General features: G+C 42.0%; 1 protein-coding gene across 4 annotated transcripts in view; it reads right to left on the reverse strand.

Moving 5' to 3' along the window:
• Positions 1 to 25351, reverse strand: part of DYNC1I1 (dynein cytoplasmic 1 intermediate chain 1) — a 290036-nt gene extending 264685 nt beyond the window's left edge. For 2 of the 4 annotated variants that reach the window (XM_084784778.1, XM_084784776.1), the window contains exon 1: positions 25156 to 25351. The gene's annotated coding sequence lies outside the window, so the exon portion shown is untranslated. The remainder of the gene's footprint in view (positions 1 to 25155) is intronic. The other 2 variants (XM_084784777.1, XM_084784775.1) reach the window with 1 other exon arrangement.
• Positions 25352 to 26597: the final 1246 nt, after the last annotated feature.

Raw genomic sequence — 26597 nt, forward strand, 5'->3', positions numbered from 1 at the left:
CGGGGGACCAAAAGACCTACACTTACAAGAGTTAACAAGGTGAAGTAGAAGGCTGGTGAGAGGTGTGACACAAGGGATAAGCTATTTTAAAATTTAAATGCATTAAATGCAGTCATTTCATTCTTCTGTGAACATAGGAATTGCAGAACAAGATGGGTGGACATCCTACTGTGTACCTACCCATTTGCCCCCAAGAAGGATGAGTTTCAACAGAAGACTGGAAGGGAAAAGAAGAAAGGAGGAAGTGAAAGAAAAAGGCAGATCCTGAAGGAGGAAAGAAAGTACAGTCAAGGTCAGGACTCCTCACAGCATCTCTGGCATCTCCTGCACAGTTCTTATGTCCATCCACAACCAGGGGGGAGATGCAAACCTTCAGCATCTTCAGTCATGCCTGGACTCCAAGAATGTGACCCAACACCTTCGGTTTCCCATTTGTTCATGTCCTCGTGGTCCGGGCCCACTTAGTAAACCCAAAGTCTGCAGGAGAAGCCACAGGATTAGCTCTGTTTACACAGCTGCCCAGTGACAGCCCCTCCCAAAGCTGAGCTTTTGAACAATACAGATCTCTATTTCCTTTGGTTGTCTAGGTTGGCAGCAGCTGGAGATTCCATTTCTAATGCCGGCATACACGGATGTATTTTTAAGCTTAAGGATGGAATTCTATAAGGTTTAAGTCATTGCCTAGCGGTTGCGGAACACATTGAAAAAAAATATATATACAGCAGTAAGTTCTCTTTTCCTGCCTGAAAACAATTGTTCTCATTAGTTCTTCATGATCAGGTATTGGCCTGTCCATCTGCCGCTGGGTGTGTGGTCTGATAATTCACAGATTTATCTCACCTGCCTGGTTTCTCCTGCCTGCACGGGAAACCAACTACAAACGTTAACTCATTTTCAGAGCTACATTGCACGATAAAACAAAACAGCTAGGAGTGGGCTGATAAAAGATTTACAAAGGGTATGCTATACTTCTGTAGTTGTCTTAGCGCTGCACATGGCACTCAGAGCTTTGCACATGCTAGGCAAGTGCCCCATCGCGGAGCCACACCCCCAGTTCTCCCTTCTAAGACTGTGTGTGTGTGTGTGTGTGTGTGTGTGTGTGTGTGTGTGTGTGTGTGTGCACAGATGCATATGGAGGCCACAGCACAATTCTATGGTCATTCTTTAAGTACTACCCATCTGTTTGCAGAGACAGGGCTACCAGCCAGCCTGGAATTCATCAAGTATGCCAGGCTTGCTAGGCACGGAGCCCAAGGGATCCGACTGTCTCTGCCAGATGAGCTCTGGGATTATAAGCACATGCCACCCTGTCCAGCCTTTGTTGGTTGCGGCATGTTTTGAGTGCAGATTCAGGAAATCGAATTCAGGTCCTGCAGATGAGATAGCTCTCTAGCCTCTTTTCTAGATTTTTACAGCCATCAGTAGACTATGAAATAGTAAAGATATTTATTTCATGATAGGACAGCATCTACACTTAGTTACACTGTACAAGAGAAATTCTCAAACATTTTGTTCTCCATAACCACTTATAAACTCTTTATAAAATATCAAATACTTTAAGTGGCTTTTGTTTATTGCTATTAATAAGGACCATGTTAACCCCTAAACCTAATAAAATGTAAATGTGCTTAATAATTAATTTTAGAACAACAAACACAACATTTTTATTTTATTTTATTATTTATTTATTTATTTATTGGTTTTTCGAGATAGAGTCTCTTACCTCTGTAGACAAAAAAATAGTACAAAGGGTATAGTGTTTTTACATTTTTCACATATCTTTTAAATATCTGACCAGAAATAAGATGGAGTCTCATGGCTGCTTCTATGCTTTCTGCTGCGGCCTGCTATTTTAGTTGAAGTGTATGAAAAGACGTGGCCTCACACAGATATGCAGGCTGAGGAAGAAGGAGTCAGGAAGCCTTGTCAGGTAATTGTGGGCTTTCTTTGATTTTGCACCAAAAGCCAACATCTAACATGGTTCCTCGAGGGTGAGCTGCAGTGTGTATATAAATTACATTAATCAATGAGCTTTTTGTACATTGAACTTTTGTTACATTCAAGTCCACAGATCTAGCTTGTATTTTACATGACTCTTTCAGGAATGTGTGATTTTTCTAATATCATACAATGGTTATTTGGTGGGGAAAAAAATCAATAATTAGAAAATGCTGAACTTTGCAATCTCCCCCAATTGTTGACATGGTACACTATATAATATCCAAAAACAAACTGGAGACTGTTACAACCAATGTCTTCTTAAAGATCATAGTGGTAGCAGGTAAATGCTCCCCTCAATTTTATTGTGGGATTAGCAACTCAAATCTTATCATTAGGAAAAAAAAAAAAAACCTATACACAGCTGTACTTTCATAGAAGCAAGCTCATGAACTGACTTTTTAGAAAAATATCTCCCCAAGCCCAGGGCCTCACACATGCTGTGTGTCTGTATTCCCTATGGCAGGCCAGAGCTCCACTACTGAGGCCCATCTCCATCCCCTTAAAGGATGTCTTGCTGAGGCTGGCAAGTTAGAGCATTTTCATATTTGCTTCTGTGGGAACTTTTCCTGAAGGGCCTCACTTTCTGTAAGTACTGTTTTATACACCATGTTCTGAGCTCACAGATTTTTGCGGTATTTCTAAATCATTTGGTTTGTTAAACTTTTGAATCCCCAAATTCATAGTCTGTCTGTAACTGTTTCAAGTGTGTGTGTGTGTGTGTGTGTGTGTGTGTGTGTGTGTGTGTGTGTGTAATTTATTTTAAAAGGCAACATTTTGAGCTTACAATTCAAACTATCACAATGAGGAATTTTCTTAAGACCACCACTAAATGTTGGTAAGCAACAGCAAAGTTTTGTACTTCCCTTGCCACACAATGGTATTTACTATTAAAAAGTGAAAATTTAGGAATGTTAGTACTTGTTGTACTCATGCAGAACAGTCTTAAGCACACTGGTGTGTGTGTGTGTGTGTGTGTGTGTGTGTGTGTGTGTGTGTCTTTTTAAGCTATGATTGATAGCAATGGCGTTTGCTACCATCACTAGGGGTGTGGTACCCTGCCTCGAGTCATACTTAGGCATCAACATTAAACTCCAGATTTCTCTTATCCTCCCTGCAAATGTCAACACAATTTAAAATGACAGATAGCATCTTAGTGCTATTATACAAATAGTTTTGACACTTTGGATATTAAGTGTGTGCTGGAGTCTGAAAATATCTCCTAGATTACTTAACCAGCTTCTAGTAATATAGAGTTGACTCTAAAACTTGCAGACACATTCATTTAACAAAATGTTACTATTTAAGACATAACCCAAAAGAACAAGTTTAAGCTATCTCTTTTAAGAAAGCAAATAAGTGAAAGACAGTAGAAAACCACCAATCACAGAATTAAAGTTGGACACAGGAATTCTACAGCAGAAAACAATTTAGAAATACCAGGGAGATGTCTGACCTTGGACACACAGCACAAAGAACAATAGAAAGGGAGACTAAGGCCTTGAGAAAAACTTCCTGTAGAAGTGCGTGTGAAAGATGTCTCACTTGCTCCCCCACTAAGAGGTAAGGAATGTGAACCAGGAAGCTTTTCAGGCTTGGGGATGTAGCTCCATGGTAGAGCTCTTACCTGCTCAAACAGGTCCAGGTTTCCACCTTGAATGCCTAAACAAGGACTTTTCTGTGTCCTATGTCCCCATTCCCACTTTCAGTGGGCATCACACACACACACACACACATACACACACACACACACACACACACACATGCACACACACACACACACACACACACACTTTAAGCCAAAGAAAACTCTTCTTAGAAGGCTTTTGGAGTGGACACATTTTTGGTCTACTTTCAGGTCTCTTTCTATCACTCTTTATCACCTCCTCGTGGCAGAACATGTAAATTGCAAAGAAAGCCTTTGCCTGGGAAATTTGCAGGCACATTATCAAATCCAGTATTGGGTGGTCTTAAGGACTGCATGAGTTTTATCTACCTAGGAAGAATCCATTTCCTTCAACTATTAGAGAAAAACGATTTCATCTCAACATATACATTGAATTTTGAACATCTATATTGAATTTCTACACACCTCTCAAATCTATTCATATTAAGTTCTTAACTAGGAAATAGGTGATATTTTCAAAGAAAGCCTTTTTATGCTGAATTTCTGAGGTATGTTTATGACTATCATGTCTGTGTACTGTCACTAGTCCTTCTTTCTTCGATTCCTGATTCTCAGCAGCCAAATTGCCTGCTTAAGATGAAATCTGAGCATTGGAAATTGCACTACATTAAACAGGAGAGACTGAAGCACTCAGAACAGAGGCCATTATACTAGAGAGCAAAATCAATCCATAGGAAATCTGTCCTCATCTAGTTAACAGAGCCGAAATGAGAGCTCTTAAATCTTAAAGGACTCGAAAGCCATTGTTATCTTTGCCAAAAAGTTGAAAAATCTCTGTCTTATTTCTGACCCCCACGGTGCATTTCATTAACTTAGAGATTCAACATGATTCTCTTTGAAAATGGAATTGTCACTCAATTAAGAGAATAAGCCATTCATATATTAGACTATTTTCCCTCAGGAAATGTTCAGATGATATCAAGAGTCCTTAGAAAATGAGAATTTCAAGTAGAATCTTTGAACATATACAAAACCAGAGATAGAAGAGTTTGGACAACTAGGAAAGTATCGTGGAATAATATCTTCAAAATTAGGGCAGAAAAGGAAAGAGAAAATGAATCACAAGTAAGGACATGGGAGCCCTCTAGGGAATATCACAAGAAAAACCAGCAGGAGGAAAGAAAGAGAAAGGACTTTGCAAAATGACTCTTGGATCAAAACCTCTGGAAAGGATGAGTCATCTGCCTTAGTCAAGTACCAGGCCAGGTAACTAAACCAAGAAAATAGGCACTGCACTTTACATAATAGAAAAGTATATCTCTCTGGTCCTAGAGATGCTGTAGTTCATCAGTATAAATAGAAATTTCCAACCTATGTGTGTTGGAATGGACAATAGGCCATATGGCCAATGTTCAGCCATCTTGTCCAAGTCTGCACCTTTAAGTCTCTGTCTTTCCTAGAGCTTGCCTTTCACCAGAAACTAGATGACCCTGTTGTGGGTCAGCAGTTAGACTAAAGAAAGATAGAGATGGAGCAACCCTGTTATGGTTTAGCTGTTAGACTAGACAAAGAGGGAGCCAGATACCCTGTGTGGCAGGACATTATGACCCTGCCTAAAATTCCCTGTTTTGGGAAAGCCTGCAGCTGGGTTGCTATAGCAATATGCTTCCCTGCCTTCTGAACTATAAAAGCTGCTGTCTGGCTAATAAAGTTTGAGAGTTTGATCAATCAGACTTGCTTTCCTTTCTTGTGTCTTGCATTCTCAACAGGGAATGCAGGTCGGGTTTAGTTGAACCCCGCAGGTCGGGTCATATGTGTTCCCAAGAAACACATGCGAAAGGGCAGCTTCTCCACAAATGATGATGTAAGCTTCATTTGGAACTTGCATCTTAGCTCCTCAGCATCACACTGACCTACAGTAGGCATCCAAAACACACATGCTGTGTCAGGCAGGTTAAAGGTGGTTTTGGGCTATTGGCTTCGATGCTGTTTTCTTTTATGGTGCTGGCTGATACCACTAGCTGAAAGCTTACCCACTAGAAACAAACACAAACTCTTACGCATCCATGCCTCTCTTTGTGTGCATGACAAAGTCTACCCTGACATCTGCTAGCCGGGAATAAGACTACAGTGGATCTCACAGACTTTTCAGGGCTCTCTGACCCTCAGATCTGACACCCAACTGGTTTCTAGGCAACGACAACAACACACATAGGCCCCCTTTCCCATTACTGGGAATTTGCTTGAGCTCTCCTCCTTCTGGCCAGGTGGTTGTGGCTGTGAAGTCTATTTATTGTGAGGAACTTCCTCTTTCAAGCAAACCTATCAAAGTGAAATTTAATAAGTCTTCTTATGCAGTGTTGCTGTCTCATAGTTTTCTACTTTCCTTAATTGGCCTCCAAATCCCCCACAGACAGGTTTCAACAATCCTCCACATTTACTATGTAAACTTACAATCTTGCTATTCCTTATTCAGATCCATTCACATCACCCAATGGTCGTCTTCATTATTGCTCATCTGGCAGTCACTCTACTCTCTTAACCTTGTATTTTCTTCTTGACTTTGTTCCTCTTTGTCCACCCTCCACAGTGAGTGGATTGGATGAATAAACTTCACTCATTACAGCATGCCATGACATGTACCCAAACCCTGTGTCATTGCATACAAAGCCCTCTGTTCCCCCATCTCTTCATCCATAGACCCCCCACTTCTCAGTTCTTGTTTGACATCATATACCAAACCATTCCATGCCTTTGTAACTCAGTAAATTTCAGAAATGCATTTCTCATTACTCATTACCTGATAACTCCTGTCCACCTCTTATAGCTTAACTCAGTCAGATCCTCCAGAAGGCTTTTGTAAGCCATCAAATATAGGAGAGGAAAAACTATCTTTTCCTTCTACCTATCTTGGATTCACTGTCTGGGGACCCTACAAATGACAGTATCAAGAAAAAAATTAAAGGTTTATTTATATAAGTTTTATGTGGCACAGGGGACTTATGCCCGTCTATGGGGCTGAAGACATAAATAAATAGTTTATATATAACTATATACATAACTATATATATATATATATTTGTATTTATAACAGGGCTGGTGGGCTGATTCAACCTGTGCCTGACAACCTGAGTTCCAGAACCCAGAGTTTACCTGAACCCTCCCCGACAGACAGACACAAACACAGTGGCATACACCCCCGCCCAAAATATACACAAGTAAATAAATAAATGCAATTTTAAAATGTTTTTTGAAAAGTCATATAACCAAATGGTAATAACCCAGGGAAGCCCCCCGAGACTGATGGCTCAGATTCTGCTCTGTATCCTTGGTGAGAAATAAGGATGTACCTTTCTTCTGCATAGAGCCTGTGGCACTTCTCAGCTGAGGGCTCTGATTTAGAGAAGGGTATGTTTCCACGCAAGCTATTTCTCAAGTATCACCAGTTAAGTGCCACAATCTGTAGGACTGTATCCTAAACCATGTCGCAAACACAGGCCAAGCACCCCTCACAGGTGTCCTTAACATCCTATGCAGGAGAAATGCCAGCGTGTGCTAACATGGTGTTGACGTTCAGTTGGTGTGATTTTCCCGTCCTGTTACACTCACAGCTGCTAGGGCCACAGCTAGGTTTGCGATGCACCTGTAACACCAGGCCATGAGCTCAGTCTCCTGAGCTGCTAAGCAACCATCTCATAGGAATGGGAGGCTTTTTGTGCATTCACTAAACTACAAGGAATCTTCCAAACATCAACCAATTCCACCAGTGGGATATGCTTTTAGATGAACAAATTCAAAGAAATTCCATGGCTATGTAAAAAAAAAAAACAAAAGCTTTATTTCCATGGTGAAGGAAATTCATTTCCTCACCCACTAGCACAGATGTGTAATAAACACCCACTCCAATATCAATTCACATTTTAAGTTATCTTTTATTAAACAATTGCCACTATAGGTCCATTGATACAATTTTTTCCCTGCCTGCTTTACATTTTTTAATCCGTATTTACTGACTCCAAATGGGCTAGTTAGCAAAACCCATTGAGTTGATAATTAACATCTTCTGTTGTGTAATCACACGCAATAAATCCAGCAGTCTAGGATTTATTGCCCCAAATGCCTTAGAATAAATCATCAAGCAGAAGGCTGCTTGTTCTTTTTAAAACTGGAAAAATAATCTGTGCTTCAGAACAGTGTTCTCTGTTGCACGTAGAGATGTTTTCTCCGAGTTGCTAAGATAATAAATGAATGTTGCTAAAAATAAGTGGCTTTCAGCTAACCTGGAGGATCAATCTTTAATACAACAGTTAAGAAGCAAATCCTTAGATATGACTAGTTTTAGCTGTAACTAGGATTCCCCAGCCTGCTGTTCATACACAAAGGCCATATTTTTTTCTGTGAAGTGAATTAAATTTTGACAGCATCAGATGCAGACCATGGTTTACCATGGTCCTCTCTCCTGGTATAGAATGGGGGCAAATTAAACTGCCAAGTGTCCTTGCATCTCACAAGTGAGAATAAAGTTAAACTATCACAATAGAGGAATCATATCAAGAGCCATTAGGTAGTTAGAGGAACAATTTTCATGTTTAAAAATGCAATAAAAGATTTTCCTAATGTAAGTCAGCAACACGTATGCTTATACAAAGTCAAATTATTTTAATCTTCTAAAAATAGAAGACATCTCAACATCTTAGTAAAATTACCCCCTAAGCCAATCATAGAATATTTACAGTTTTATAACTAAGTCTGTGAAATGGTAAGGGCTAACAAACCCTTAAAAACATAGAGTAGAGAAACAGAGATAGAGGAAGGCCATGTGGAATATTTGTCCAAAGCAAACTGCTTTGTCATTAAACTTTATTCTTCACAGCACAGACTCTTGAGGACCATGTGCACCTATTATTATATTTTCCTTTCTCCCCTGACCCACTATCATGGTCTTAGCATCTAATTGGGCTCTTCTCCTTCCTTTATATTGTTTCTTTGCTGCAGTCATTCACTATGTCAGCAGTTTTCCTCACAGTGTTTGTCCTATGGGCGATGAGGAATGAGACAGCTGAGAACAAGTCAGAGCTACCAAGAACTCCACAAATCAATGTGGTGTGCGATGACACATTGGTCCATAGAGAGAATGAGCCAGAGCTTCACGGAGCAGATGGATTAAACCATTACCAAAGAAGTAAGGCCCAAGGAAGCCTGGGTGAATGGGCTTCCCAAGTAGAAGGAGGACAAAGATGGGGAGGTAGGGAAGACGACCAGGTGGGAGGGTAGGTAATTTTATATGGATAGAAGATTAAATACAATAGAAATAGTGGGAGGTATGAAGATGGAAATACAATCCAAGGTTAGATCCTTAACTTTGCACAGAAATGCAAGGTAACCTGAAAGGGGGAGGGGGGTGGGTGGGTTTCAACACTAAATCACGTAGGTGGTCACCCTACAGAGAAAGCTCTGCTGTGCTATCCCTAAAATGGATCGGCAGTTCTCTGCAGGGAGGAGAGGAACAGAAGAATCTCACCAAGTACGGAGGGGATAATTACTTATATCACAGAGTATGTACTATGCTATCCTTTAAAGCAAGGATTCCAGTTCATTGCAGAGTTCTGAAGTCATGTGTGTTGCCATAGACATTCTGATAAGAAATAGATTAGAACCATTACAGCAGATGCTAATGGAAAATACTGTTTCATGGTGTTCATGTTGGACAGGCAAGCACGTAAATATGAATTATTACTGTTGGTGGAGGTTGGAGAAATCTATATCAATTCTGCCATTGACATATTTTAAATTCTAAATTTATCTCTATCTTTGTTCTTTCTCGACCAATTGCTTTCTCGCTGTGATACTCCTGATTTATGACATTGAGCAGAAGAGGCTGATGACCATTGCTGGAGACTGAGCTGGCTCTAACTATCCTAATTGCAGAACCTAATTACCATCTGGGTGCACATGAAACATATAACGCACTCACAGGGCAGTGGGGAGAAAGCCTCATAGGGAATCCCCAAATCAGTCATCTCTACTTGCTTAAGACTGCCAGCAAGCAGAAAGGAGCAAATAAGTCTCTGAAAACTTTAACGCACATACTCATGGAGGAAGATGCCTCCATGAAGATCAACTCATATTTGCAGCTGTCCCATCATGTCCACAAAATTAGAGAAAACCCATACTGCCCTGCCAGACACGCAGGAGCAGAGCATGCTCTTGTGGATTATGTCAGCATAAATGCTGAGTGACACTCTAGGCTTTGAGCATTGGCTATTTGTCCAGTCAGCACAATCTTTATACCTTTTTTAGAAAGCAAATGGCCATTTGAAAAGCTTCTACAAACACTCCTGCCTGGCCTGGCACAGGGTTCTGTATTTGAATGGATCGCTCTGTGGTATGAGACAGTATTCAGAACAGATTTACCCTGCTCTTAAAAAGATTTAAACCTGCTTGATACTACATGCATATTTTTTTTAATTCAAAAACTTTAATTTAGCTACAGCCATTTCCAACCATCTGTCTCTCTGAGTGAATATAGGATTGCATATATTAGATTTTAAAGAGAGTAAGTTTTGGCAGAAAGAATTGTAAAGCGGTGGATGAATCATGGCACATAAGGAGTGACTAAATATGCAAAGTAGCAATTGAAATGAGCTCTTCTATCGTCTTTTCTTTATTAGGATGCCCTATTACATGTCATTTTTCAAGTTAATATCAATTAAACCGCAATGTTGCAAAATATCAGGACAGCTGCACAGATGTAACTTCTTCAGTTTGAGTAACAGGTGATGTTGTTGAGGAACTCTGCAAGAATTTTGGAAATCATGTGTGGTCACCTTCTATCATTTCTTGAAATAAAACAAACAGGAGAGTGAGTTTCTCCCAGAGAGTTGAAATTTGCATATTATGTTTGTGACTTAATGTATAGTGTATGATTACATTGGATGTGTATTTAGTCATGGTCATGGTTCTAGAGGACTTGGATTGTGTAAAAAATAATCTAGTATTTCATGGATAAAATCCATACCTTAGTAATGCCTGTGTGTATATTAAGTGATAGCTGAGGTCACATCTGAATCCATATTTTTAATATGACACATGACCACATTATAAGAATGTGGATGTTCAAGGAGCAATTCCTGGTTATATATGAGCATGTATCCACATAGGCGTACCTACAGTTACTAACTCCAAATCCTCTGGGAGAATCAAACCATACTTCTTCCCTCAGCTCCAGTCTCTGCTGTACAAATGACTCTTTACACAAAGGTAAGGGTTGGTCAAGAGAAAAGTGAGATGACGTGCCTGAAGTAAGGGAAAAAAGATCCTTGAATGTTTGATGAAAGTCCCTCAGTCAAGGCAAGAAAAGTCATATTACTTTACAAGCCAATTGCTGTAAGTTAAATTTTTGAAGCATTTTATTTTTACTTTTTAAATTTTATAAACTTTATTAGAAAAAAACTTTAAAACAAATAAAAACATTATGCACAAAATTAACCAGACCCAAAGTCTGGATGAACCTCTCTACAGTTAGCATAGGCATTCCAAACAGAAGCTGAGGAATTTCCCATTAAATTTTATACCTTCACTATCAAATATATTTTATGTACTTAACCATTGCCCAAACCAAAAGCTCCATGACAGAATTAGAAATGGGAAAACTGTTAGCTTCATTTCTTCTTTCATAACTCATGTCCATTACCTGCATGCAGTTCTTCTTTCTCCCCTTATATTTAGTGTTCCTTTTCTTTACATTATACCATACTGACATGTGCATATATTTACATATAATCATATACCATTGGCTAGATTCTGTGTATGATAAAGAAACATGTGGTCTAAAATTAAAAATTTAAATCAACCATCAAATATTTTTAAATCAACTTTTTGGTGCTAAGATTTAGAAGCTCATGCACTTGAATCCACGATACTAAATTTATCTTTATGTTAATTCAACCAAATGACAACTTACGAAGGCCCTATCAAATAAAGGCCCTGCTCTGAGTACACCATGGTATACTTTATATAAATGATCAAAATAAAGCCTGTCTCAAGAAATCACAATATGATTGGGTTGGAAAATTCTAGCAACACAGCATGGAAAAATGTGCTAACGACATGAGGTGGCATGGCACACTGCTGACAGCGTGCTGTAGCTGGAACATGGACTGGGCTTTGTGAAGGAAGCGCTGCAGCAGCCAGACACTGACATGTGCTGAGGATGGGACCTGGGAAGCTGTGTGAAGGGGGAGCAGTAGGAGGCAGTCACAGAAGTAGGGCCTGTGTCTTCAGGACAGCACAGCTTAATGAGACTGCAGCATATGTTTGAATGGCTTTTGGGGCCAGAGTGTCAACAGGCAAAGAAGCTATACTCTTAGGCTGTAAGTGACCCAGGGCAATTATTTGTGCGGTTTTGGTCCTATTGAATTGCAAGAGAAAAATATATATTTTAAAAAAACTTTTAATAACCTTGAAAAATTCAAGCACTTATACATTAATTCAATGGCATCTAAGTCAGTGTGCTAACCAATGCCAGCAACTCAAATTAACACTTCCTTACATATCACACCTTTGCTTTACAGCATGAAAACGTGACAAATTAAGCTTCAAAATAGATCCCCTGGCATGTCTAATACAATTCTTTGCATAATATAAGGATTCAGGGTGTGAACTCTATCTACCAAGTTATCTCATAGTTTTCTGTTTCTCATGCTAGAAACAGAGGATAGTTGGCGGTGGGGGTGTACAGGCATATGCCTTGGAAATGGTACAGTGGGTGCAGTGTCTGCTTTGTGGAAGATAGACCAGGCGACTATTCCCCAGGTACAATGGGAGATAGTGATTACTGGATGAACAAATAAATCAATGAAGCGATGGTATAGCCCACTAAGAACAATTATGAATGGAATCGGCTGCAACATGTCATCATCATCATCGTCATCGTTGTCATCATCATCATCATCATCATCACCACCACCACCACCATCATCATCATCATCATCGTCGTCGTCGTCATTATTTTGTAGCCAGAGTCTTGTTACATAGTCCAGACAAGCCTTTAATTTTTTAATTTAGCCCAAGGAGAACTGAGGTTCTGGAGCCTCCTGCATTAGCTCCCTGAGTGCTGGAATATAGGCATGCGTCACCACATCCAGGGTTCTTGTTCGGTGTCAATGACGGCTACAAACTGTTAAGGTTTTGTCATCTACCCCTACGGCTTCTACACCATTCCTACAGCTGACCTGAACTCAGTGAGTACTTGTTGAATAGACAAACGTACAAACGAAGGAATGAATGAATGTTACAACATGAACAGTTAGGAAGGAAAGGAAATAGACGCAGATCACTGCTTTTGATGGTTCAGTTTGACACCAGCACGCATGCTGGTGTTAGTCCCAAGTTCACAGCAGGACCCGAGCAGAGGAGCAGCGTTGACTAGTACATAGAAGTTCCTAGATCCTTAAATTAGGAGAAGAAAAAAAAAAAAAAAGAATGCAACAGTTACCAAATAGTGGTCTGACACGTCATGATCAAGTCCTCACTGGAGGGAACACCTGAAGCATGGTATCAAACTGGGTGCAGTGATGCATTTAAGAGGAGGAAGCAGGAGGTGGGTAAGCACTACATTGCAAATCGGAGGCCAGCCTTGAACACATAAGCCCCTCCCAGCCGCCAAAACGCAATATCAACAATTATTAATCTCATGTTCAATTGAGTTCCTTCACCCCTGGAAGTCAATGTTTGTATTGAACATACCAAAATAACAAAGTGAAAAATTAACCCTCTAAGAACTGGAATCCTAACTGAGATTTATTCCTTTAAGTCTTGTCATGGCACAAGGAAGTGTATATTCTTATTAATTCTGCTTTATAAGATGAAGTGAATAGGGCACAGGCAGAGAGCGTAACTTGTCAAGGTTGAATGTCTAGGAAGTGCTCAGATTGGGTTTGAACCTGAGTTCCTAGTCATGTTAATCCATTCTCAATTAACCATGACTACTTTACGCTTTTCTTCTTACGTCACATCAAATTTCAGAACAAAAGAAGAGCATGAAGAGTAAAATATCAATAAAACTGAAATCTGTTTGGCTGACAAATTCGAATAGGGAAATGTTGAGAGAAGTGAGTGTTGCTTTTTGCTGACAGACTCTTAAGTCCTAAATTAATATTTTGACCAAAATTGAAAAACTGCTAGAGAAAGAAATATAATTTTATCATTACACACATTTTATTGTTAAGAAATCCAGACCTGTAAGCTCATTCTTCTAAGAACCTATTTTCATCATGATGCTGATAATAATCCCTATGCATTAACTACCCTAGCACAAAAGCAAACATTCTTTCAGGTGCTCCTGAGTGGCAGGACATCTTTAAAGCAGATGCCTAGTTAGCTGTTATCACCAGGATAGGCAGCTCTTATGCCAACCCTTCTCCCTTCCAATGTCTTTTTATAATTAACTAGAAAATGGCTCCTTCCTTTGCCATGAAATGGCATCAAGGAGCCACTGACATAAAGTGAGGCTATGTGACTGGCTTTTGCCAATGAAATGCAAGCCAGAAAACTTGTCATGGGTTACTTCACAAAGGCTCTGTATATCCGGTATGCAATGTTGCCGCAGTGAAGGGAGGATAGTTCAAGATGAAGCCTTTACGTTTGGGGTTTGGAGTGCATATGATGAAAGGGTCCTGGCTGACCCACACTGTGAGATGAAGCCTCTACATTTGGCGTTTAGAATGCATATGATTATAGAGTGCACACTGCACATGAAGCACGTGCAAGAAAAGTCTTCTATTGTTGCTTTGTTGAAGAATGTAGAATACAACAATTTCTTATTATATGATCATACAGCCTGACCTGATCAGTACAGCCCATGGCCCAACTCCATCCCAGTGAGCCAAGATTCTGGTTACTCTCATTTTCCTTGAGTTCTGGAAATTGCCAAGGTCACTTCTTCCCCTGCCCCTGGCTGTGTGTGAGATGTCCCATGAAGGTGGTGTAAATATTTCTAGGTCTAAAGGAAACTCCAATTCCCCAAACTTCAAAAGCCAGTCCAAACATCCAGAACTGAGCTCAACCTGGAGGATTTCTGGTAGTTAGATAAAAGCTAGCATTCCTCAGGAACATGTGAGCCTGGTTCCCCTTGACCAAAAGGAATCATTTCTCTTATCTAAGGCAGAAGGGACATATGGTTATTGGTGGCATAGTTCACGTATCAAACTCCATGCTGGCCTCTAGACTCTGTTATGCATTTCAAAGTCCATGCTAGCATCCTGCCCATCACACCTCCTTCTCTGCCCCGAGCTCTTTCCACCTCACAGCCTTCTCTCCACCCGTGTAACCCTTCTGTTCTCAAAGTGTTTGCTCACGCTCTCCCTCTGGGCTCTGCTCCTGCTTTCTGCACCATTTTCTCCATTCCTTACCCTCTGCTATTCTCTCGTCTCGCACAGATAGCCCTGGCCTTATCCAGTCTGATGGATATTAGTCTATTTCTTTCTCTCTCTGCTCTGGATTCTTGCAGATGCCTCTAGCTGTTCTCTCTTGCATATCCACGATATAAAAAAAAAAATCTTCCCTGAAATCATATCATAGAGCCTTCATGTCAGTTTATACTGACATTTCAGTTTATGAAACACATAGTCATGCAGTTTAAAGCAGCTTCAGTTTTGTGTTTTTCTTTAAAGAGCTGAGAAAATACTCTCCACTTGCAGCTCATATTTACCTGCCCAGTGTATCAGAAAGGAATCATGAAGTTGACCATATGTCCCTAGTGTCCTCACTCATGTTTTAAAAGTAAAATTTTGCTAATATTCTTGAAGTACCTAGCCTTCACACAATGTAGCAAAGAAAGAAGACACTAGGGGAGTGTATTTCTTCCTCCCCAACAAATCCTTTCCCCCCACTTTCAACAAAATTTCTAATTTGTTGTTCATCATGGGTAGGTATTTATATTTATTTTAGAAAACTTCAAGGGAGCTGAGCACAGTTCCCCTTTATAACGAATGATGTGAGTTATGGGATTTCCCCCTTGTCTGAGGTGCTGATTACTTTTCAGCAGGATTTTGAAAATATTAAAAACCTTGAAAGAGAGAACAAGGAAGCACGTAAGGCTAAGCCCTCCTCTTAAACTGTCCCTGGGTGGTCTGTGTTTACGTGGGGAGATCTAGCTTGACATTTTAACTTAGGTAAATAGATTCCTGCCTTCCTCTGGGCCTGAAGCATTCAAACAAGGAGTATCCTCTTTCTCGCTGGGAGTAACCTATACCTTTCCAAGAGTGAACAAAGTCACACATATAAAGGAAGCAAGCAGAGAAAGGTTTTGTTATTCTTCTTCCACAAAACACGGCATTTCCCACAACCCTTTGCTGTTTTGACACCAGCCGGGTGCATGGTGTAACAGGAGAGGCAGGGCATTTAAAAAGAGGACACTGTCTAAGCACACATTTCCCCTGGGCCTGTTTCTTTTTCAGTGGCCAAACTCCACTAACTACAGACATTCCATAATTTCTTTTTGAGACTCTCAGATCATGTGTACTTCCACAAAATGTTAACATTCAACAGCTTCATACATTTTAAAACAATTCTATATGTTGCACTATAAAATCTTAACAGAATTCTAGAGGAGAGACCATAGTCTAATTCAATTATTAAAATCTAAATCTTGTTCAACAACAACAAAAAAAATTGGGCATAATTTGTCCTAAGCTGAGCAGACATTCTAGCTTATATTCTGCAAAGTAAACTGTAGACAAAGGAGATTAAATGTTCTGTCATCATTTATTCATTATCACTATTTCAAATATACTCATTATTATGACTTCACACAGGACATTGTAATAAAATATCAATCCAATAATGAATCATAACTTTTCTTCATCACATTAATCTTACATCAAAGTACTGAACTGATCAGTAAAGAGTATCATATGGAAAGCCAGAGCAAAAGAACTAGTCTAAGAGAGATTGGTTAGTAAAATCCCTGGTGTGAAATTATGACTAACTTGAGGTCAGTCCCTTGGTAACTACCTAAAAAGCCTAGGATAGTAGTGCAAGTCTATAACCCCAGTGCTGGGGCGATAGAGACAGGAGGGTCTCTGGAGCTCTCCGGCCAGCCAGAGGTAGGCTCCATGTTCAGGGAGACACCCTGACTCCAAACACAGAGGCTTGAAAAGACTGAGGAAGATGCCCAGTTGTTGGATCTTGCTGTTAAGGTCAGAGTCGGACTCCTTTTCTCAGCTGGGTTCCCTCCTCTCTGCCTCCTCTGGGGAAACCTCAGATCCTCTAAGGAGTGTCACATAGCCTTCAGGGAGATTACAGGCCCAACCCTTTCCCAATAAGAAACCTTTCAGGGTACACCTGGGGAATTCCTGGAAATACCCTCCCCGTGTTAATGAGATGTCCTGGTACCTTAGATTTCAGCCAATGACATTTTCCCATACCTCTAACCATACCTGAAGTTATTCCCTCAACGCCCCTCCAACCCCACTACCCATAAGATGATTAAGTACGGCGTTCCCTTGCTTATGATAGGACTGTGCAACTGCATGTAAATGAAGTATCCCCGGCACCTGTAGCCGCAGCGAATCAAACACGTTGACCCCTGTAACCCCTCCCACTACCCAAGGTTTATAACGTCCCTGATTGATGAAATAAATGCTCTCTCACTCCCTTCCTCCACCACGATCATCCGAGACTCGCTGCTTCCTCGCTGTGGGCACAAGTTCCTGACTCACCATGCTGGACAGGTTCACATCTCGATCGCCACCACTGGTCACCCTGGTAGCTGCCTCCAAAGTTTGCCAGAAGAGCTGAGATTCCATGGGCTTTCTCCTTTCCCACGCTCCCCCCCACACCTCCCCCCCACCCCCACCCCCCACCCCCGCCTGCAGTTCATCTATAGTGGCGGGTTACTGGCTGTTCCAAATAGTCAGGCCAGGCGCTCATTATGCCTGGCTTCAGAGTCCTGAGCTCCCTGCTACTACCTACCTGGCCTGGTGCTAGCAGCCCAGATGAAAGAGCAGTAACACTTACTGCAGAGAAATCTTTTCTCCTGCACCTCAGCTGAACTGGAGATGTTCTGGCATGGATCTCTGTTCTGTGTTCCACCCTTTTCAGCTAAGAGAGGAAGAAGCTTTGACCCAGTGCTTCACCGTTTTCTGCCCTGAAGCCAACGGAGCTCAAACCGGAAGGAAGAAGTGTGTACTTCCTTCAGGGCAGCATTCAGGCCTCATGGGAGACATGTAACCTCACCCAGTACCCTCGCTCTTTAGCCTCTACACATGTGTGCACACCTGCACACCTAGTACATACATGTACATTGTACCAACATGTATTCTTTGTTCCTGTCTCCCTGTACCTCCATGTATATCCATCTCTGCCTCTCAAAAGAATTAGCTTACGGGATTCACAGAGGAAAAACGTATACCATAAATAATCCTGCCTGCTGTTTCCTGAACAGAAAGTTCCCAAGACTCCTCTTGCCGCCGCAGAGACACACAGTATGACTGTGATGGAGGGAGGCAAGGCTTCCAAAACCCTAGGCATCGCCAGGCCCAAATGCACACTGGGACCAAACTCACAATGGATACTACATTTCAGAAAGTGATTTTTTTTTTTTACTGAACATATTAAAATGGCTTAAAGGAAGGAATACAGCCTTTTAAAAAATTGAGTGGGATTTATTCTGCCTTCTATTTCAGATCAACTAAATCCTAGTGTGAGTTTTCTATATGTCAGAGCCTCTCCTGGGAGACTGAAGGACATACTGGAGAATTTGTAGTCTGAAAAGGAAGCAGGCACATGCATTAGTAAGTGTGAGCCTGCCCTCAATTCCTCTAATATAACCACAAAGGACAAGGCACCTGGCGCCAGTAACTGCACCACAGCATAGAGCACCTGGCCACACAGAGTTGTCTGTGAGGAGCATGGAGAAGGAGAAGCTAAGGGCACTAGTCTGCAGCCTTGCAGCTTCTGTGGGTCTGCTCTCCCAGAGCTGGTGTGCCAAGAGTGTGCCCTCCGCCCCTGAGGGGACTCCATTCTCATCTCCATTTACAAAGGCACTTCTTCCACACTGCTGAAGAAAATAAGAAATACAAGAAAGAAGGGAGAGAGGGAGGGAGGGAGGGGAGGTGGGAAGGAGGGAGGGAAGGCGGGAAGGAGGGAGGGAAGGAGGGAGCGAGCGGGGAAGGAAAGCAGGAAGGGAACAAGAGAGATAATGAGGAAGGGAGGGCCAAATTTTACTGAGTTTGATCCCTTTGTTAAAGAGACCTTCTAAATAGTTGTTAGGGTATTTATATTTTATATTTATATTTATTTTATATTTATATTCACGATGCCATTATTTTAACTTTAAATGCCAAAGTGTATGATATTCTGAAAAATCACGTTCCATATAATTTAATTATTTCCTTTTGCCTCTGTGGGTGTGTGTGGTGCATCTGTGTGGTGTGTAGGCATATGGCTGGCATGTGCATACATCCTAGCACACACAGAAGTGAGAGGATGGCATCTGCTGCCCTGTTCTACTAATTTCTCCTTTATTCCCTTGAAAGAAGGCCTCTCACTGAACCTGTAACTAGGTTGGCAGCCAGCACTCCTAAGAATCCTCCTGTCTTCAGCCCTTACAGTGCTGAGGTTACAGGCGCGTGATGCCTTCATCCAGCTTTTTATGTGTGTTCTGGGAATTTGAACTCAGGTATTCATGGTTGCACAGCAAGTGCTCTCATCGACTGAGCTACCTATGCATCCCTCATAGTGATTATTAAAATCCATTATGAAAAAAAAATTAGATGCCAACCAAAAAATCGAAGAAGTGGTGACAGAATTAAAAAATAAATTCTTTAGGCACAGCGATGGTAGTGATTGCCTTTAATCCCAGCACTTGGGAGCAGTGGCAAGTGGGTATCAGTGAATTCAAGGCCAGCCTGGTCTACAGGGAGAGTTTCAGAACAGCCAGGGCTACACACTGAAACCCTGCCTCGAAAAACCAACAATCAAAAAAATTCTTTAAGAATTATTACGTTAAATCATAGTGACGCTTACAGGGCCATGCTCATGTGGTGGCGAAGGACACAGCCACACACTAAAGTATCTCGGGTCTGTCTCTTTTGTTTGTTGCAAAGAAGCCATTAACCGTAGCAGAAACGCTTTATGTGTTCGCCATCGCAGTAGCCATAGCTTTTCCATAGCATAAAATAAAACAATGGGGGTGAACTATCAGAGTACTGCAAGAAAACAGCAGAGTGTAAAAACACTAAACCTTCAGCAGGATCTTGAATGTGCGTTCCCCACCCCACCCCCATTTCTCCATTTCTCTAACATAACTTCAGGGTTAATGCGTATTGCAAACAGAGCACTGAGCATGCGTGGAAAGTTCAAGGCCTCCCAGGATTTAGTGCAGGGTTTGTGTTCCAGACCACAGCATTATTACTGTAGCAAATAAGTCCCAGAAAGTGGGGGAACCTGGAAGGAAATGGCGTCTTTGCAACCGAGTCTTGCACTGCTGCCGTCCTGGGCAGACAGTCTTGCAGCTGGGTTAGGGGAGGGTTGTTATATTCTCCAAGACGCCTAGAGACGCGTGAAAGTCACCTGAGTGAGGCTTCATCTTGACTCAATGAAAACAGGCCACACGGAGAAATGTACAAGTTCTGTGCTCTTTCTGACAATACGTTCAAGCTTTTCCTATCAGCATGTGAGCATGTCCTTGAAGGACGCTGAGTGGCCCCATAATAAAAAGCTACATTAGTGTCAGTACTTTCGGCAGACAGGGAAAGAGAAACAATGAGACGTGGTAGGAAGGGAATGAATGAGCTTCGGAGTTAGGCTGATCAGTGTGTGAAATCTAGCACTTCCTTAGCTGGCCTCAGGTAGCCTGGGACAAGTGGCTGGATTTTCTAAGCATCTCCTTGTTTATGTAAGAAGATAAGAGCATCTGCCTTACAGGATGTTAGGGCAATTTGATGAACTACTGCTGTGTCAGTAATAAAGCTCCAACTGTGTCCCAGGTAAGCACCAGAAAAATGGTCCAATGCTCCAGCCATGGCCACTTCTGGGGACATCACACTCATGTCAGACGCTCCTGACAGACACCTGGACTCTAGGGAAATGCCAAAATTATGACGGATAGGAACATCGTTTTTCTTGGCTAGCCCTGGCACAATTTTTTTTTGTCTTTATACATTTCAGCAGTGACTTCTGTATTTACACCCCTTCCTTAAGGACCAGTGGTTCTTATATTTAAAATACCTATGCAGATATGCATAAAATATTGCATCAACATTACTGGATTCAATGCCCACCCCAAATCTTCATGTGCCTCCTGTCTATGGACATAAAGGGATCAACTCCAATGATGATCATGATGATGGTGGTGGAGATGGTAATGATGATGACATAATCATCATCATCATCATCATGATCATCATCATCATCACCATCATTATCAAATAGAACCAGGGAGACTATGTACCTACCAAGGATCACTTGCACACTAGTATCTAGGCAGTGTAGTCTACACTGTGGCAAGATTTGCTTTGACATTCTCATGTCAGCCTTCCTATACAGCAAAGCAAAGGAAATAATCCAGGATGCATGGGTGTGGAGGAGGGGAACTTAAAATATCAGTCTGTTCATTGTTTGCTCTAGCAAAGTACACAAACAAATTCATGGCTCCCATTAGCTAGGTAATATAGAAACCATACATTTTTCATAAAAGGAATCTGTGGTCAAGGGAGCAGCAATTTACACAGTATGAAATCCTTGACTGGGGTGAGGGGTGCATTCAATGTTTTCTTCCAAAGGGTCAGTAAATGGAGCTCAAGTTTATGGTGCCATTCACAGCCACTTGGGCATTGGTCTGGTGCTGTGTATTTTAATGCTATTGCTGACCCTGTTCAGATGAGCACATTCTCGCCATACTCCTGTACTTGTTATGTAAACTTTGATCCGCCTAATTAATAAAATTAATAAAAAATAATAATAAATGCTGAAGCTTAGGATTTGGCAGAATAGAGGAGGGTGAAGTTGGGGGCTGGAGGTCCCAGAAAAGGCAAGCAAAGGAGAGAATGGACTTTATTCCAGAGAAGATAATAACGTAAGTAGTTGGGACCTTGAGTGGGAGACAGATAAATTGATAGTCGGATAATAAATTAGTTATTATGTTCACCTCTGTGTTTAATTCTGAATGGTCATAGTCTTAATGTGTGGTTAATTGGAGAAATTATTGATTAATAATAAATAAGATTTTACTAAATATATGACTGAATATTAATTATTAACATTCATCAACAGTTACTAATCAGGTGACCAAAACTTGGACTACTCTTGTGGCTTCAAGGGTAATCTAAGGGAAAATGTTGTCAGGGGAGTGGCCATGGAGAAAGTAGACCCGGGCAGCCCCAACAAGCCATGGTAGGCCACTTACCCCTGACACACCAGCTAAAGAGATGAATGATAGCACAAAGGACATTTGCTCAGTGAAAAACAAATAAAGGGACTCAGTGACCCCCAACTTTCCCTTTGGGGTACTGACAGGTTTTGGTTTACTTAGAGGCAAGAGGTAGGCAGAACTGAGCAATAGTACTACCAACTCATCAGGAGCCTCCAGTTTTAGCCCAAGGTCAAAACCGTGTGAAAACAGTTCCTCCCCTGATTGCTGCAGGACTTCAGTCTTTCTCTTGCCCTTGCATAAAGTGTTTCGGAAACTTTTAAGTAGTTGGTGTGAATCATTTCAATAGTCTGAGAGCCCAAATGTCTCTTAAAGACCCAGGAGATGTCTCTGAAAGATCTCCTGCCAGGACAGTTACATTCTACATTTTATTATTGTTGTCACAGGGCAATAACCAAAATAGACAGGTTTTGGAGTAGACCTGCCAGGCCTGATTAGAATCCCATCGCTACCATTTACTAACCATAACCTCTTTATATCACTTAACACGGTTTTATGTTTAAGTGGTCTCCAACTTGTGGAGCTAACTCAAGGACAAAAATAAATAAATAAAAATAAATTTTAAAAAATAGAAATAACAAGAAAAGAACCTACTACCCAGGATCTGAAATTAAAGCAGCCAGAATGACTTCATAGTCTGGAAATGTGGTTATAGATGGAGGCCTGGGTTTCAATATGAACACCCTAGACACTTAACTTAGGTAACCTTCACATCTTTATGACATAGTTCTTAAAAAGGATTATAAGCAATGCCTGTGTCGTGCATTTTCCAGTGAGTATTTTTCTTTAATACAAGTGAGAAGATACTCAAAATAGAATTCATGAAAAATGTTCAACACATTGTAGCTGTTCTTATCAGCTTTGGCTGGACTTAGTGAACACGGTGTGAAGGGAGTAAAGCAGGAAGAGGAGATACTCGGTTTTCCACGGGTGTCTGCGATCCCTTCATTTGATGCTTGTTTAAGTGACAAAAAGAAAGAGAAAATTATGAGCGTCCCATAAGGCTAAATTGTAAAGCCTGGGCTGCTAGACCAGCCTGGGGTTAAGAGCCTGACATTCATTTTACACTATTGGCCTACATAGCTGTCTGAATATGCACAGAATGTGTGGGTTTCTTAGGAGTTGCTTGACCCACGCTGAACTCAAGGGGAAAAGTTCAGTAGATGTAGACACAGTGGTTGATATTTCAGGAAAGACAAGTGCTAGGGGAAATTCCCTAGTGCCTCCTCTCAACCAGAGAGCGTGCTAGCAGGAAGGCCCCTTCTACCAGCTCAGAAGCTCGTCAGAGACTAAACACAACAGGTCAGCAGTTTAGTGACTCTGCCCTATTCAGTCTGTACACTGGAGTTCTTCTCTTCTCTGCTCACCACCTTAACCATATCCTTCATAAGATACAGGCAAGCTTTTTAATGGACAACCAACCCATGGCATATAAGCAGTAGGAAAGGGGTCAGGGCAGGCAGTGGGCAGAAGCTGTGAACCAGTCCTCTCTACCTCAGACAGGCAGTCCACAAAAAAAAAAAAAAAAAAAAAAAAAAAAAAAAAAAAAGCCCCAGCATCCCAGAGATCCATGCAGGTGCACAGTTTCCAGAACCCCGAATCAAGACAGAGATGCACAAAATGTCCTGGGACAAGAGTAGTGCCCAAGCCTGGGCAGGCTGGCAAGGTGTGCATTGGACACTCCTGTACTGTGCTGCATGGTTTTTTAAAAGCCTATCTCCTGATCACTGGATCCTCGGATCTGACTGGCATCCTGAAGAGCTAGTTCCAGTGAAGAAAACACTGCCTTAGTGCTAGAACTGCCAGCTTTTGTTCTGCCGGAAATTATGGTCGGAAGAACAGAGATAAATCCGTTTCCTAGAGCAAATCTTTAGTAGTAGCAAGGTTGGCATTGTAAAAAAAAAAAAAAAAAAAAAAAAGAGCAAGTATTACATATTCTCAAGAGAACCCTAAGGATGCAGTTTGCACTAGGTGTTCCCATTTTAAAGTGACCAGTACTCTAATACCGATCCACACATTTCTCACCAATAACTTCCACAATTGCACCCAAGTATTGCAGGGACAGTTGTATCTATGCTGTTAGCTAAGGGTATCTTACACCGCTACTGGCATCTTTTACAGTCAGCTAAGCTACTTGCTAGTCTGCGATGTCTGGAAGCAATTCTTTCACAACTCTGAACTGTATGAAGTCTGTGATGCTCATTCTAAACACAACTCCAGCAAGAAAATGGCTGGCTACTTGTTCCTGCCTTAGGTGTGGTAGAGTCCAGGACAGCCAGCATTTTTATTCTGTTTTTTGCCTTTCCTTGCGCCTTCGGTTTCCTAAGCGATTCTCTTTCCTGGATTGGCCTCTCAGGTTAACCTTTCCTGAGGTAGAAGTCATAAGACTCCCCGTACACTCAGTTCCCCACCAGGGCTGCCAGGATCACTGCTCTGATGACGACTCGTAGCTCTGTATGGTCAGAGCAATTCCGGGTGGGAGTCGGGGAAGGAGAGCCAGGCAGCCGCGAAGGTGTTTACCAAAACACATCCCCAGTCGCACTTTTTTTTTTAAATCCAGCAGAGAGAGAAACTGGCATCTTGCACGAGTGTTTAATTAAAGCTCGGTTGGAAGTGCATTCGCCTCCTCCGACTTGGCGGGTAGCAACAGCATCCTAGAGCTTTGCAGACAGCTCGGAAATGTAATCAAACAGCATCCTTTCCCTCACTGCGTCTCTCCCTTCCCAGGGGCCACGAGCTGGTAGTCCACAGGGATGTGGACAGCACAGCTGCTGGCCTTCTGCTCCCCGAGAAGACCAAGGCAAGACACCTTGGCATGCCCCTCCCAGTGTACAAGGTGGGCTACAAGGTGATGACACCCTTGACCCTTCCTCCTCTGCCTGCGCTTCTCCGCTCCTGGGGAGCTCCAGCCAGGGGCATCAGAGTAGGAAGGAGATTGGGGAAGGGGCCCAGGCTGTACCCAGCGGTGGCTGCAGCAGTCGCCGCTACTGTGCGGTGCACGGCGGCTCCGGGTGACCTACGGATGCCGCCCGGGTGGAAGGCTGCAGAGGGGCGCGGAAGCAGCTGCGCGAAGACACTACCTCCCCCCACGGGTTACCTGGATGTTATCCGCGGAGGCTCACCGAGGCTCTGGAGGAGGCACGGGAGGACGGAGAGCGGCGGGCCCCGCACCAGCAGGATGTGCTGTCTCACGCTGCGCGGCTAGGCTAGCGCTCCTCCCGGAGCGATCACTTCCTCTCTCCTGAGCCTGACACTGACAGCTCCCAGCACCCAGGCTGCGGGGCTCGCCCCGCCCACGGCCCACGCCCTCCACGCCCGCGCCTCCCGCGGGAGGGCCTCCGCACAGCGCAGCACCGCCTCGGGCCAGCCTGGCAGCAAGGAGGGAACCCGGGGACAGTTAGTCCTGGGCCGCAGGCTGCGCACACCTAAATCACTGCAAAGGAGAGCTATGAGTGTGTGCTAAGCTCCTAATGACTTCCTCCATGGGCAACTTTCACTCCCAGACAGAGAAACTTTTAAGTCTTTTTAAAAAGAAACAGGCAAGCTTAGATCCATCCGTGCTGTACAGGTGCAGCTGAACCTAGACTTTCCCAGAGTTACACAAACGCACACACACATATGCACAGGTACACAAAAAATATATACATTATACTGTATAAATATAAATATATACACGTCTAAATAATATATACATGTATAGACACATACATACATGTATACATACAGGAATATATATAAAGATATGTACACACATACATATGTTCATATGTTCTATACAGTGTGTGTGTCTGTGTGTAGCTTATTTCCCTTTGTTTCTTGGATGTCCTGGCTTTTATAAATCTGGGTAACATTCTTGAATGTCCCCAAAGTTTACCATACTAGCCGTTATAAAACGGATGAAGTTTAGGCAGTGTGAGCCTTGAACCATTTTGTAGATGAGCTTTTCATTATTTTGCTTGAACATCCTGGAGATCACTGTGTGGATGAGATTGTAAATATGTGGAGGACATTTCACAGATACTTAAATATTTATAATTTTATAAGTTGGCGAGGGCCACAGTTATTTCAAGATAAGATCCATTACGAATACAATGTTTTATCTATCATTGTTTCAAATTTGTCTTCCTGGCTGGTCTTTTTTGATCATAGAAATAGTTAAAGCTAAATGCTTCTAGGTTGTAGAGATTCAAGATCTCCTAAGGGGGTGGGGGAATGCTATGTAATATATGCATTGCCATGTACTGGAAATGTTCAATGTAGGCCAACTGTATATGCATTTTCTTTTAAATTTTTCATAAACAAATATAGTAGAAAAACTCTGTGTGGCCTGTGTGATGCTTCATCTTGGTTGTCAGCCTAACTAGATGAAATCAACACGCCTCTGGGACCACCTGTTAGGCATGGTCTTCACCAGGTTGTGGGAAATGTTTCCCCACATATTCCCTTCTATTGCCTTCCCTCTGAGCTGGCAAGTTCATCTGTCTTGTTCACACCGTGTCCATCTCACCTACCCTGTCACCACTGCTGCCACTGCTGCTG

The sequence above is a fragment of the Acomys minous genome (assembly GCF_964271855.1).
Source record: "Acomys minous genome assembly, chromosome: 6".
Classification (NCBI taxonomy): domain Eukaryota; kingdom Metazoa; phylum Chordata; class Mammalia; order Rodentia; family Muridae; genus Acomys; species Acomys minous.